This window comes from Chiloscyllium plagiosum, chromosome 29 (genome assembly GCF_004010195.1).
Source record: "Chiloscyllium plagiosum isolate BGI_BamShark_2017 chromosome 29, ASM401019v2, whole genome shotgun sequence".
Lineage (NCBI taxonomy): Eukaryota > Metazoa > Chordata > Chondrichthyes > Orectolobiformes > Hemiscylliidae > Chiloscyllium > Chiloscyllium plagiosum.
Window position 1 is genome coordinate 5,049,746 of NC_057738.1, and position 16,303 is coordinate 5,066,048.

Consider the following 16,303-nt stretch of genomic DNA (forward strand, 5'->3'; position numbering starts at 1 on the left):
TCTCATGAAGATAACCCCCTCGTGGGGGCATGGAATGCGCTGCCCGTGGGAGTGGTAGAGTCGGAATCATTGGCGACCTTTAAGCGGCATTTGGATAGATACATGGATGGGTACTTAATCTAGGTTAGAAGTTCAGCACAACATCGTGGGCCGAAGGGCCTGTTCTGTGCTGTATTGTTCTATGTTCTATGTTCTATGTTCATTGTCCACTATACCACCAATTTTGGCATCATCCACAAACATACTAACCATGCTTCCTAAATTCTCATCCAAATGGTTAATATAAATGACAAACAACAGCGGACCCAACACCAATCCCTCTGGAACACACCTGGTCATAGGCCTCCAGTCTGAAAAATAACTCTCCACCACCTCCCTCTGTCTCCTGCCATCAAGCCAATTTTGTATCCAATTGGCAAGATCTCCCTGAATCCCATGTGATCTAACTTTACTAACCAGTTTACAATGTAGAACCTTGTTAAAGGCTTTACTAAAATCCATACAGCCAACATCTACTGCTGTACTCTCGATTATCTTCCTGGTCATGTTCTTAAAAAACTCAATCAAGTTTGTGAGACATGATTTCTCATACTGACTATCCCTAACCATTCCTTTCCTCTTACAAATGCATGTAAATCCCATCTCTCAGAATCCCCTCCAACAACTGAGCAATGACTGATGTCAGATTCACTGGTCTATCGTTCCCAGGCTTCGCCTAACAGCTTTTCTTAAAAAAAAGGTACAACATTAATCACCCTCCAGACCTCAGCACCTGGATTGAAGCACATGCACAGTGTTTGAGGCAAAAGCTGTTGGCACAAGCTTGATGTTAGCCCATCCACTTGTTCAGGATTTCGAACCATGACAAGCCGTCTACCTCAATCTGTGCTGAAAAGCATTGCAAGTCATAGAGGCTAGCAGTCTTCAAGTAAGCACAAAGTGAGTGAGTGCTAAGAAAGTAAGCTAAGAACCAGAGATGTATCTGGTTTAGATGCATGACATGTGTGCGTTCCTACACACAGCGCAAATTGGCAGAAAATGCAAGTATTAAGTTCTATAAACTCCAAAGTGATGTCTTGAAGGGCTGAAGTGGTGTTTGGGTTAGTTTGAAGGCAAGCATGATGATATGTGGTCAGCTTAGTGCGTTAGCAATGCTCACTCATGTAGTCAAAAAATGGAAATGGTCAGTGTCCATGCAGGGAATCGTTGGTGATAGTGGATTGGATGAAAGTCCAGAGAACCAACTGGGGAGATGTGTCACCAAGTAACTTTTCTGACTTTCTTATCAGGCTGGTTATGTTGTCCCTGGAGCAGAGGAGACTGAAGGAGACTAAAATTAACTAAATTGTGAGACATGATGTGGAGGTGCTGGTGGTGGACGGGGATGGGCAAAGTTAAGAATCACACAACACCAGGTTATAGTCCAACAAGTTTATTTGGAAGCACTAGCTTTCTAAGCACAGGTCCTGTGCCACAACCACCTGATGAAGAGGCAGCGCCTCAAAAGCTAGTGCTTCCAAATAAACCTATTGGACCATAACCTGATGTTGCGTGATTTTTAATATTGTGAGACAATTGAGATTTTGAGAATCTTTTTCCCTTCCCATCTAAGACCAGCGGGCATAAATTCAAGGTGAAGTGTGAGTGGTTTAGAGGCAATCTGAGGAAAAATGTTTTCACCCAGAAGGCCACAGAAATATAGAACACACTGCCTGAAAGGACGGTGGAGGGTAGGTACTGTCACAACATTTAAGAAGCATCTGAATTAGCATTTAAAATGCCAGGGCATAGGAGGCTATGGAGCGAGTGCAGGTAAATGGGATTAGTGCAGGTTAGTGTTTGTTGGTTGCCATTGACATAGTTGGCTGACAGGCCTCTTTCTATGCTATTTAACTTTATGACTCTCATTCACTTCGTCAAGTTTCTTGGGAGGGAGGGGAGGCTTGGCCTCTGTGTGGAAATGACCGTCATTGGGCTAATAATGAGATGAAAATGTATAGAAATAAGGCAGTCTCCACTCATTAGCAGAATTCAGAACTCACCATTTAAAACCCAAACGGAAAATTGGAACATTTTTTCTTCAGTTGAAAATCTGATCTTTCTATTTTTGTACTGTCACAGTCTAGAGATTTGCACAATGCTCTCGCAGCTCAGAATTTGCTTGTCAGCACAGTCCTGGTCTTTGCTCCCTTTGGGAAAAGCTTAACATTAGATTTTTGTTATATTTATCCAGCAAACACTGCTGACAAGCTCATGTCGAATTGCCCATGAGAAAGTGGTAGTGTGCTGCCTTCTTGAATCATGCAGTCCATGTATGTAGATGCAGCCACAGACTGAGGGGAATTTACAAGTAGTGGGGTCCCCTAGGGTAGTCAGGCAAGCTTCAAGTCTACCTTAGCTGGAATAGGGATCAAACCCACACAATTGACATTAATCTGATTCTCATGCTAGCTAGCTGTCTAGCTTACTGAGCTAACCAGAACTCGCCAGTTGAAAGTAATACATAAATGCAAATTATGGTTGCGCTAATTATAATCCTCAGTGTATAAATTACCATAATCTATGAAATCAGCAACCTTAATTAGGTACTGTTGGTCATTTATTTATTTACATTCTCTTTACTTAAAAAATGACATATATTTAAAAGTATGAAATGTGATCAAATGGAATGCTTTATGTTTTCTGTATCACATGATTATTTTCCCTTGATGTTACTCAGTAACATTACCCTGAGACCTGGTTACCTCAGCAAATCTACAATCATTCATCCAATGCACAAGCGTATTCTAATTTGTCACTCTGGGATAAAATAACAAAATATATTAGAGTTCAACTTGGAAGAAAAGATGTATTTTATTTTGACTGTTAGCTTACAATTCTGAAACTAGAGCTGAGTCTAGTATTTGGTTTAGTATCAGTTTCATTACATTACATCCAGATCTTCTCTCCAGGAAACCTAGTGAACTGTTTCACCGTAACTTACCAAATTCACATCAGTAATGACTTATCTCAACCCCTTGCCCAATTCTTGCCCTATTCTACCATGTTCCAAACCCAAAGCAACTTGCCACTGCCAGAAATCCTGAAATAGACCAGTGTCCCTTATGTTGGCGCCATTTTTAAAAGATGTACTCGGACAAACATGGTCAGTGTGGGGCTGCCTTTATGGATCTTAACAATTGCCCCAGACTTGGCAGGGAAGGGAAAATAGGCACTCCACTTTGTGGGCACCAACCTGGAGGTCCTGCATATGTTGAACTGTAGAGGCAAAATGTCTACTATCCACAGGACCAGCAATGGAGGCCACAATACCAGACCATGCCAGCCTGGTCTGAGGTTGCCACCTGGTTCAGCTCAGTTTCAGCCATCTGAAGGAAAGGACAGTGCTGTAGAAGAAGTCAATGATCATCTCCTCTCCACCAGATTTCCACCATCTTCTTTCTGATACCTCACACTGACTCTATCTCTCCTATTGTAATTACTTCCCACCAAGGTTCATGCTCTATCACTCTTTCTAATGCTTGCAACATCCTCTCTTACTCTCTGTCACCCATTCCTGACAACTCTAATACTGAATGCCCTGTGCACTGCCTACTCACTCTCTTGGGACATGTCCTCAACAGAATCAACTTTAATAGCTGTGCCATCCCCCTTCACTCCCTTAATGCCTGCCTCACTCTCATTCCAGGAATAATATATCTGACAAAAGGGTAGGAAGAATCAAATTGGTTGTGACCCATCTGATATTTGGCTCCGAATCTCTTATGTGGACAGGGTCATGACTCTGACCACCCTGAATGGCTGACTGACCATATCTGATCCCCTGGATCGGTATCAGAGACTGCCCTTGACCTACTGTTCCTGGAAACCCTGACTAAAAGCTATCTCCCTTGAATTTACTGAGGATTGTTGAAAATCATGACACACTTCCGAGCTTGGCAATTTAGCCATACTAAGACCCCAGGTATCTCTGGTTGAGGGGAAAGGTGCAAAAAGAAAAGGGAGGGATTCTGCAAGCATCATGGTAAACTCAAAGTGAATGAGCACCTAGAGAGCAAGCAAACAGCCCTGAGATTCAGGAAGGTCCAGTCCATGAACTGGGTGTGTGTCCCTGTGAACAAGGTGTCCTTGTTGCAGCATTATAATGATAGTAGTCATTGCTCCCCACAATGCAGTGTTGAAGTGCAGAAGTGTATTGTACGTGGATCGGAGATATGCCATGAGGGTTTTAGAGTTGAAAGGTGTGGTGCTGGAAAAGCTCAGCAGGCCAGGCAGCATCCGAGGAGCAGGAGAATCGACGTTTCGGGGATAAGCCCTTCTCATCAGGTCCACACCCTCCACCAACCCAACCTCTACTCCCGGCACCTTCCCCTGCAACCGCAAGAAATGCAAAACTTGTGCCCACACCTCCCCCCTCACCTCCCTCCAAGGCCCCAATGGATCTTTCCATATCCGTCGCAAATTCACCTGCACCTCCACACACATCATTTACTGTATCCGCTGCACCCGATGTGGTCTCCTCCACATTGGGGAGACAGGCCGCCTACTTGTGGAACATTTCAGAGAACACCTCTGGGACACCTGCACCAACCAACCCAACCGCCCCGTGGCTGAACACTTTAGCTCCCCCTCCCACTCAGTCAATGACATGCAGGTCCTTGGACTTCTTCATCGCCAGACCATGGCAACTCGATGCCTGGAGGAAGAGCGCCTCAGCGCCCCTCTCCCAAATTCCCTCCCCCCCACCTTTTATCTCAGCCCGCTTGGCACACCAGCCTCATTCCTGAAGAAGGGCTTATGCCCGAAACGTCGATTCTCCTGCTCCTCGGCTGCTGCCTGGCCTGCTGAGCTTTTCCAGCACCACACTTGTCAACTCTGGACTCCAGCATCTGCAGTCCTCACTTCCTCCATGAGGGTTTTAGAGCCTGGCACATATCAAATGCCAATGTCTATGGATGTGGGCTACCTGTAGCCAGTGCTAATGGAGCATGCCCTGAGACGTTTGTGCAAACAGCAAGCTGAAATTGCCAAGCAGCTGCTTTGATTTCCATGTCACAAATTCTTAGTGTCTGTTTTACTCATGGCAGGCGGCGGAATAGGAATCTGCATATTAATGAGGTGAGATGTGCCATTAATAAGAGCATCACCAAGCGATAATCCCATTAATAGGTAACTCACCATTCCTTGTTTTTCATTTATTCATTCATAGGTTATGGGCATCACTGGCTAGGTCAGCATTTATTGTCCATCCCTAATTTCCAGAGGTCAGTTAAAAGTCAACCACCATGATGTGGGTCTGGAGTCATCTGTCAGCCTGGCCAGGTAGGGATGGCAAGTTCCCTGCCTAAAGGGCATTACTGAACCAGATAGGTTTTCCCCAAACATTGTCAATGGTTTCATAATCATCATTAGATTCTTAATTTCAGACTTTTAAAAAATTGAATTCAAATTCCACTCTCTCCAATGGCAAGATTTGAACTAGAATCCCCAGAAGGTTACTTGGTTTCCTGGATTAATAGTCTACTGATAATAACACTAGGCATTCACCTCTCACCTTGATGGCCAGAACCTATTGAAACGTTGCAACGAGTTGTCCTGACATTGAGGTAGACTTTGTTGGACTCCTTGTGCAATTCTGCCACATTTCACACTCTCACTTAGATCGTTCAGGCTTCTTTATAATTCCACCCAAGGAGTCTTTTCAAATATCTGAATCATTTGCCAGGAATTCATTGTTATTTAAGGCAAATGAAGAAAAGAGGTGACACAAGGATGATTTTCTGCTGTTAAATATGTTTGGACACATTGTGTATTTGCATCAATCTCTATTATTTTATTAAAATAACAGGCTGTCCAAAGTAAGGCAGTTTACCCTTTTCTATGATATATGATTGGGTTGTCCAATATCCATTGGTGTTTCAGCATGTGATTCAATCTGTCACTGCTGATAAATAGCAGATTGTGGAGGGATTAATGGAACTTAAAACTGCTTGGACAGTATTCAGGTGCAGAGCTGTGAAGATAACTGTGTGGGTCATGTTGTTTGATTATCCAACTTGTTAATTTCACAGTACCAGAAAATCAGAGCCAACTCAGCTAGGAAAATCGTTTACATGCAAGCTTCCCCCGAGGAGGCAAATTACGCACAGCACCGAGTAAAGCCAGTGAGATGATGTGAGGGTTGGGAGGTGCTGGGCATTAGGTTCCACCTCTAGTTATACTTCAGCTTGTTCTCCTACCTGGCCGCAATCCAGAACTCCCACACGCTGTGCAAATGTACATCTTCTCAGCTGTGGTTAAAGTATATAACCTGACAACAATTGATTGAATAAAGTTACAGAAAATAGCAAAACTGAATGATACTTTAAAAATTGAATTCTATTAGAGAATTGACGTTGTTGTCATGTTTAGGAATGAAATATCATGACGCCCCAAATTTGCCAGGTTTCATTGACATCAGTAAGTACATTAAGATTTCCAGGGTTAACTTTGGTCAGCTGGAGCACAGTTTATATTCTGTCACGTTTATGTTATATCGCTATCAGCAGGCCATAACAGCAATGCCCTACCCACAATCCTGCTAGATCAAACTTATCCAGTTTTTTATATTAATTATTGCACAAGTTCACAGCATGTGGGGTAGTGCAGGGGGTAAATCTACTGACTTTGTGCCATGGCATCACTGAAACAGATTGTCTGGACAACATTATTGGAATGCTCTTTGCTATGTGTAGGTTGGTTGCTGTGTTTCCCAACCGTCTAAAGTACTTAGTTGTCTGTAAAGTATTTCAAGACATTCTTATATCGTAGAAGTAGCGATGTAAATCCAAGTCCTCTTTCCCTCTATTACTTTCCATGTGCTGGGTATGTAGTGGCGGGTGGCGGGCGAGGGTATGTGGTGGCGGGCGAGGGTATGTGGTGGCGGGCGAGGGTATGTGGTGGCGGGCGAGGGTATGTGGTGGCGGGCGAGGGTATGTGGTGATGTGGTTGTGGGGCGGGGGTATGTGGAATAGATTAGGTTGCTGGCCCACCACTGTCCCATGTACCTCAAGCCACCTCTCCCATAATGTGGAGGGTGGGGACTTCAAAATGGGAACCCAAAAATTGACCCCAATATTGTCCTGCTGTACTATAAAACAATTGGTGAGAGCAGTTGGGCAGGAGTGGGAAGCCCATGTTTTAAAAATGTTTTAAACACATAGACACTGAGGCCTGATTATTTGTTCAACTCCTTAATTGCTTATCCTTGTGCAGGTAAATTACATTACACCTCCAGCACTGTAATCATGGTGCCACCTATATCTGACTCCAAGCTCTACATTCTATAGACTTAACACACAAGGTGACAAAAACCAATGTGTCCAAGGCCCCGAACATACCTGTCCTCCATTGGGGATCTGCAAATCCAGGAGTGCCCCCTATCAAGCTCTGGCACTGCTGGTGCTATTGGAGCTGCTGACCAATGTGAATGGCCAGCAGCTCAAAGAGGTAGAATGTCCTGCCACTGAGGGGCAAAGTTCACTCTGAGCAATTTTATGTTGTCTGGAGCAAATATGATAATTAATTGTCAATTGAGCTTGTTAAAAGCCTAATTGATGCATACACTACACTGCCCATGTCATAAAATAGTTGATATGGGCAATCAAGTGCAAGTAAGCAGCCCAGTGTTTACAGTGATGGGAGGGATAGAGGTATTATTTTTGGGGTTGAGGGGTATCCCTGATGGTCAAAGGACAACTTTCAACTCACCTCAGGATCATTATACCTCCTATTCATTGCCACATAATGGAGATCGAAGTAACGTTAGTTAAACCACAGCTAGAGTACTGTGAGCAGTTCTGGTCTGCACACTATAGGAAAGCTATGATTTCCCGAGAGAGGGTATGGAAGAGATTCACCAGGATGGTGCCTAGGCTGGAGAGATTCAGCGATGAAGAGAAAAACGAGACAGGCTGGGGTTATTTTCCTCAGGGCAGAGAAGCTGAGGGGTGATCTGATTGAGATGCATAAAGTTCTGAACATATAGACAGGGTAGGTAAGGATAAACTTTCCCCTTGATAGAAGTGTTCATAACCAAGGGACACTATTTTAAGGTAAGGAACAAAAGGTTTGGAGCGGATTTGAGAATTGTTTTTCACCCGGAAGGTTGCAGGTATCTGGAACTCAATGCCTAAATGGGTAATAGATGAGGGGCTGCTCAAGACATTTAATAATTATTTAGGTGAGTAATTGAAATGCCAAAGCATGCATGATTATGGCCAAGTGCTGAAAACTAGGATTAGAGTAGATAGATGTTTGATGACGAGTGTGAACATGATAGGCTGAGGGACCACTTTCCATTGTGCTGCAAAAGCACAATGACACTGCGTTACCTATACTACAAATCCACTTTGAATACCCATTGATCCCTTCCCTGAAGTACCATGTATCCCTCTGCCCAACGCCCCTGACTGATTTCACTTCAGAATCCATCAGGCCTCCTTAATAGGCCTGTCCATAGTCCCAGACCACTCACTTCAACACTGGCATTGCCAGGAATGCCAGGATCTATTGGCTGGTAGCTTCAGAGTGCGGGACGTTGGCCCAGTGAGGACATCTTGATATCTATCAATTTCATCCGACTGCAGCATATTATTGCTGCAAGGCAAGCATCTTCTGGGTAGTGGACTAGGAGTACACTGAAAACATTCCTGTCTTTAAAGTCCCTAGTATTATTACTGGGAGGCAATACAGCCTCTTAAAGATCAGGAAAATCGATGTTTTGGGAAAAGCCTTTCATCAGGAACGGCTTTTGTCCGAAACGTCGAATTTCCAGCTCCTCAGATGCTGTCTGACCTGCTGTGCTTTTCCAGCACCACTCTAATCTTGACTCTGATCTCCAGCATCTGCAGTCCTCACTTTCACCCCTTTAAAGATCAATTTGGCCATCTATGTGTGGAACCACAGGAGATGGGTGAGATACTAAATTAATATTTTACATCAATATTTACTGTGGCCAAAGACAGGGAAGCTAGCGAACTTGTGGAAATAAATATTGATGTCTTGAAAACAGTCCACATTACATAAGAAGAGGTGCTGGAGGTCTTAAAAAGCATAAAGGTCGATAAATGTCCAAGACCTGATCAAATGTAACCTTGGACATTGCGGAAAGCTAGAGACCCTTAGCAGAAATATTTGAATCAACTACAGCCAAGGGTGAGGTGTGAGAAAACTGGAAAGTAGCTAATGCCGTGCCTTTATTTAAGCAAAGCTGTAGAGGGAAGCCTGGGAACTGTAGACTAGTGAAGCTGACATCAGTTGTGGGTAAGTTGTTTGAAGGAATTCTGAGAGACAATATTTATATACATTTGGAGAGGCAAGGACTGAATAGTGAGACACAATTTCCCATACAAAAAGTCATGCTGATCATCACTAATCAGTCCTTGCCTCTTACAAACTTGATTGAGTTTTTTGAGGATGTGACCAAGAAGATAGTTGAGGGCAGAGCAGTTGACATTGTCTCCATGGACTTTAGTAAGGGTTTTGATAAGGTTCTGTCTGGTAGACAGGTTAATAAAGTTAGATAGGATACAGAGAAAGCTTGCCAATTTGATACTAAATTGGCTTGATGGTATGAGACAGGAGTGATGATGTAAGGTTGTTATTCGGATTAGAGGCCGGTGACAAGCAGTGTTCCGCAGGAATCATTGCTGGGTCCACTGCTGTTTGTCACCTATATAAACAAATTGAACCAGAATATAGTAAGCCAATGGACCTAGGAGTGGCAGATGGAGCTTAATTTAGATAAATGCAAGGTGTTGCACTTTGGTAACTTGAAGAGGGGCAGGACTTATACAGTTAATGATAGGGCCCTGGGGAGTGTTACAGAACAGAGAGACCTAGGCATTCAGATACATAATTCATTGAAAGTTGCATCAAAGATATACAAGATGGTAAAGAAGGCATTCAGCATCCTTGCCTTCATTGCTCAGACCATTGAGTATACAGGTTGGGACGGTATGTTACAGTTGCACAAGATATTTGTGAGGTCGTTTTTGGAACACTATACACAGTTCTGGTTGCCCCACTACAGGAAGGATGTTATTAAATCGTACATGGTGCAGAAAAGATTTACAGGGATGGTACTGGGACTGGAGGGTTTAGTTATGTGGAGAGGCTAGATAGGCTGGGACTTTTTTCACTGGAACATAGGAAGTGGAGATTGACCTAATAAAGGCTTATAAAGTCATGAAGGGCATAGATAAGGTGAATAGCAAAAGGCCATTGGATTGTGGAATTCAACTCAAGAGGGCATAATTTTAAGGTGAGAGGAGAAAAATTTAAAAGGGATCCTAAGGGCAACTTTTTCACGCAGAGGGTGTTTCATATGTGGGATGAACTGCCAGAGGAAATAGTAGATGCAGATACAGTTACAACATTGAAAAAATATTTGGACAGGTATATGAATAGGAAAAGTTTAGAGGATTATGGGTGAAACACAGGCAAATGGGACGAGTTTAGTTTGGGAAATGTGGTCGGCATGGACTGAAGTCTCCGTTTCTGCTTTCTAAGACTCTGTGACTCTATTTTGACAACAGTAATGAATATAAATCTGGAAGGACATGCAAAAGGCTAATGGAGGTAGGACTCAACTAACTTCTCCTCAATTTCCATCTGCTTCCTTTTTTTGTGTTTTGACACTGCTGTCTGCCATAGCCAAATATAAAACTGAATGAAAGAGCACATTACTGCAGATGCTCGAATCTGTACTGAAATGCTGGAGATCACAGCAAGTCAGCCTGTATTCATGGAGAGCAAGCTGCCCCCTCCATATGTAACGTCGGCTCTGATGAAGAATCATCTGGACTCAAAAACATTAGCTTGCTTCTTTCCATGGATGCTGCTTGCCCCACTGCGATCTTCAGCATTTTTTGTTTTCAATAAAACTTAATGAACTTGGGATACTTTAGTTAGGCTGTAGTTTCTTGACCTGATCCCACCACTCCTAATACTACCAGGGCTGATGAGTGCTGGAAATTTACCTTATTTAAATATATTCTCATTGAAATATGCCTGCTGCATATTGACACACCTAAGTAAATATCTGGGATGGAAAGTACCTCCAACACTGATCAAAGTCAGATCAAAAAAATCAACTAGGATGAGCTGTGAAAATCCTCAGGCAGAATTCATTATAATTACTGAATTCTGTACTTGGTCATAAATAAAAACAGAACATTTTCAGAAAGGTTACAGAATGGTTTACTGTACTGTGTTTCCAAACACCTGAAGTGAAACTCAATACCATAAAGTTTACTGTCAAATGTACTAATTTCTAAATTCGGTCCAAAAACCTTAACTAAGATAGTCAGCTGTGTTGCATTACTTTTATTTAGCTATTTTAATCCATTTAAGATCCATCAATAATGTTTCTGTCATCAGCTGCAATTCACTCTTTCCAACTACCTCTCTATTTCTGTCTTTATAGCTACATCTTTACTACATTTACAGGTTCACTGTACTAAAAAACCAGCGTAACTATACTTTGTTGATGTTATCTATCGTTATATTTCAATTTTCAATTAGCTTTCCATCTGGACCTACCTGTTGAAATATTTAATGAGTTTGTTTTTTCTGTTGGCTATTTAAGGATAATGTCTGTCCCTCTCATTTATCAGATTGCTTTTCTCCATAGCATGGTGCAAATTGCCTTTGACCAGCATTTGAACCCAAAGCACATTCATTCCGTATCCATTGCAAATGGGCAAAGAAATGATTGGAAGCTAAATGTAGCTAGAGTTTGCAAACATATGTTTCATGTAATTATCCTTTCAACATCTTAGCATCTAGCCAATTTAGATTGTACCCTTTCACCCATCAAACTGACACTGACTCTGCCCGTTTTGGTGGCTGTCCAGCTATTTTTCAGGAGCATTTCACATCTAGAGAACAACAAGTAATAGTAGGAAATGTCATCTTCAACTATCCTCCCCACATTTTGAAACCCAAACTTACTCCTTGATGATGTCCCACCCTGGCCATTTACAATCCCACAGTAGAAGCCACAGAACTGGTCTCTGCCGATAACGCTCCTTCCCATGCATACCATGCTCTCTGATGTTCTTCCATCTGCCCCACACCATATACTTTAAGATTAGCCCCGCCTCCATGATCACCCCCACTTCAGCACATGACTTTACTTACCCACCAATTATAACTCTCATGTCGTTTAGCAGTAATCCCCCAAACTGCTCTTGTAGCACTCCTCTACACCCTCCTCCAAATCAATACAAGGCCCCGCAGGATTGTATTCACCCCAGATTTCTGACCAACTTCAACAAGCAGCCCTAGACATGACTGAGCAAATCCCTGACCGCTCTGTTTGTGGCTCCATGAGCTGTTACACAATATCTCTGAATGTTTGTGATGATCCTACACTGATTGTTGCCCATTGACTGGACTGCAGTCAGACATATTTCCTGAATATGACCAGCCTGTGTGGATGGATAACCATTTCCAAGTCCCTGAACTGTGTAAGGACTGTGCTTGTGACTGACAGTACTGGAAACCCATGACTGACAGCTGTCCCCTTGACTGGACTGAGGACTAGTTCCCACCCAATTTGCAGAAAGGCCATTTGGTTGAATATGCAGCTGGGAGCACATGCCTTAGATGTTCGATTGATGTCTCGATCTGCATTACAACAAGATGACTCCACTGACAAGCATGACAGTGGACTTGTCTGTCTGGACAAATGAGCCCACCATATGGCAGTGATCGATACTCTTTAGGGTTTGGCTGAAGCAACAATGTACTAACACATTAAACAATGCAAGGCATAGATGATAGAATCATACAGTCAGAGTCATACAGCATGGAAATAGATCTTTTGGTCCAACTAGTCCACCCCCACAAGGTTTCCAAACTAAACTAGTCCCATTTGAATGTGTTTGGTCCATATCCCTTCAAACCTTCCCTATTTATATACTTATCCAAGTGTCCTTTAAATGTTGTAATTGTACCTGCATCCACCATTTTCTCTGGCCATTTTCTCATTCCATTCACAAACCAATCTCTGTGTAAAAGAATTTACCCCTCAGGTCCATTTTAAAACTTAAAGAGAGAAAACGCTGGAAAATCTCAGCAGGTCTGGCAGAATCTGTAAGGAGAGAAAAGAGCTGACGTTTCGAGTCTAACTGACCCTTTGTCAAAGCTTTGAAACATCAGCTCTTTTCTCTTACAGATGCTGCCAGACCTGCTGAGATTTTCCAGCGTTTTCTCTTTTGGTTTCAGATTCCAGCATCTGCAGTAATTTGCTTTTATCCATTTTAAAACTTCCTCCTCTCACATTAAAATTATGCCCTCTAGTTTTGAACTCCCCAACCCTAGGGGAAAGACCCTTTCTATTCAGCTTATCAATGCCCCTCACTGATTTTATAAACCTCTATAAGGTCACCCCCTCAACTTCCTACACTCCAGTGAAAAAGGTGCCAGCCTATCCAATCTATTTTTATAATTAAAACTCTCCATTCCTGCAACATTCTAGTAAATATTTTCTGAATGCACTCCAATTTAATAATATCCCACCTACCGCAGGGCAAACAGAACTGCACACAGGAACTTCAGAAGTGGCCTTATTCAATGTCCTGTATAACCTCATCATGATGTCTGAACTCCTATACTCAAAGGTCTGAGCAATGAAGGCAAGTGTGCTAAACGCCTTCTTAACCACCCTGTGGCTAACTTACCTGAAACGCTAATTTCAATGGTGCAAGCACATGGATTAGCTCCAAGTGAGCAAACATCAAGAGGAGTGAGCAATCCCTGATCCAATCCGTGAGCTTATTGACTGTCCCTGTGCACAGTGTCCTTATAACAGACTTACATTGCTCGTTGGTAGTGTTTCTGGCAATGCAGGTCTGTGCTTCCTAAACTGAATTTGCCAGGTACTTCCATGTTGAGAATTCTCAGCAACTGGTTTGGTTAGCGTGTTTGGTCGCTACATATTAATAAGTTGAGGTTTTCTATTAATAAAGCATTTAATATGCAATAATAAGCAACTCACCACTGCAAGTGAGAAACTCATCTCAACACCTAGAAGTATAAAAGATATAGTGAGTTACTTTGAATGTCAAGATAAGGCCTTGCTGGGCTTCTCATCCGATTCTGCTGCAAATCTCACCATAGCCCACGTCTTTACGGCTTCACTTGTTCATTCTGCTCATGAACATCCCTAGAGTGTGGAAGAGTTCACATCGACCCTCTGACTCATCCTCTCACTCTATCCCTGTAGGCTTCCATTTTCCATGGCTAACCCCCCCTAGCCTGCATATTCTTGGACACCATGGGTAATTTAGCATGGCTAATTTCTGCACATCTTTGGACTGTGGGAGGAAACCAAACACCTGGCAGAAACCCACGCAGACACGGGGAGAATATGCAAACTCCAACAGTCACTCGAGGGTGGAATCAAACCCTGTCCCTGGTGCTGTGAGGGAGCAGTGCTAGCCACTGAACCATTGTGCCACCCAAAGTAAACCATATTTTCAAGATTGGCATGGCATGCAAGACTTGTTGGAGCAGCTTGTGGTAGAGTCCATTAGGGAATAGGCAATTCTAGATTTGATGATATGTTTAAGAAGGCAGGGAAACAGAAAACAGGAAACTATAGGGCTGTTAGTCTAACCTTGGTCATTGGTAAAGTTTTGGTATTCATTATTAAGGATGAGATTGCAGAGTACTTCGAAGTGCATAGTAGAATAGGGCTGAGTCAGCACGGCTTCATCAAGTCATGTCTGACAAATCTGTTAGAACTCTTTGAGGCGGTAACAAGCAAGTTAGACAGAGGAGAGCCAGTGGATATGGTCTATTTGCATTTCCAGAATGCCTTTGATAAGGTGCTGTTCAGGAGGCTGCTTCATAAGATAAGAGTCCATGATGTTAGCAGCAAGGTACTGGCATAGATTGGCTGACTGGTAGAAGGCAGAGAGTGTGTATAATGTGGTCTTTTTCAGGATGATAGCCAATTACTAGGGATTTCCGCAGAGGTCAGTGTTGGGACCACAACCATTCATGTTATACATTAAAAAAAACTGGACGAAGGAACTGACGACATTGTTGCTAAGTTTGTAGATGACACAAACATAGGTGAAGCGACAGGTAGTGTTGAAGAAGTGGGCAGTTGCAGAATGTCTTTGACAGGCCAGGTGAGTGGACAAAGAAGTGACAGAAAGTGCGTTGGTACGTTGGTAGGAAGAATAGGGATGTAGACTATTTTCTAAATGGGGAAAGGCTTTGGAAATCTGAAGTACAAAGAGACTTTGGAGTCCTAGTTCAGGATTCTCTTAAGGTTAAGATGCAGGTTCAGTTTGCAGTTAGGAAGACAAATATAATATTAGCATTGATTTCAAGAGTATGTACTGCTGAGACTGTATAAGGCTCTCATCACACCACATTTGGAATATTGTGAGCAGTTTTGGGCCCCATATGTAAGGAAGGTCATGTTGACATTGGAGGAGTCGACATGAGGTTTACAAGAATGATCCTAGAGATGAAGGCTTGTCGTGAGGAATGGTTGAGGATTCTGGGCTAGTACTCGGAGCTTAGAAGGATGAGAAAGGATCGCATTGAAACATACAGAACACTGAGAGGGCAGGATAAAGTGGGCATGGAGGTGAGGTTTCTACCAGTAGAAGAGACTAGGACTGGAGGGCACAATTTCTGAGTGAACGGATGGCCTCTTAGAACTCAGATGATAAGTCCTTTCCTCAGCCAGAGGATGGTGAGTCTGTGAGATTCCTTGCCACTGTGGGATGTGGAGGCCAGGTCTCCTGATTATTATGGGGATCCAGGGTTACAGTAAGAAGGCAGGAAAATGGGATTGAGAAGTCAATCAGCCATGATCAAATGACAGGGCAGCCCTGATGGACTGAATGGTCTAACACAGCTCCTTTATGTTATGGTCTTATGGTCTTATAAAAAAGAAATTCCTTTTACTGAAGGACATTTACTGCATTGGTTAGAGTTTTGTGATTATAAAGTAGCTTTCTTAGTCATTCAATATAAACATCGGAAAGCTTATGGCATAGAAGGCGGCCATTTGGCCCACTGCACCTCTAGTAGCTAAATAAATGTGTTATGATCTCCGTAGAGATCAATAACCTGAAAAGAAAAGAATCTGCAAACAACACAAACAAGGGAATGGATGAACAAGATTCACTTGTACTATAACAATCAAACCCAAAATCAACAAAGGATGTAATAATTTTCTCTTTAAATAACCGCGACAACAAAGATATGCATCACAAATTGCACCTCCCTTTCT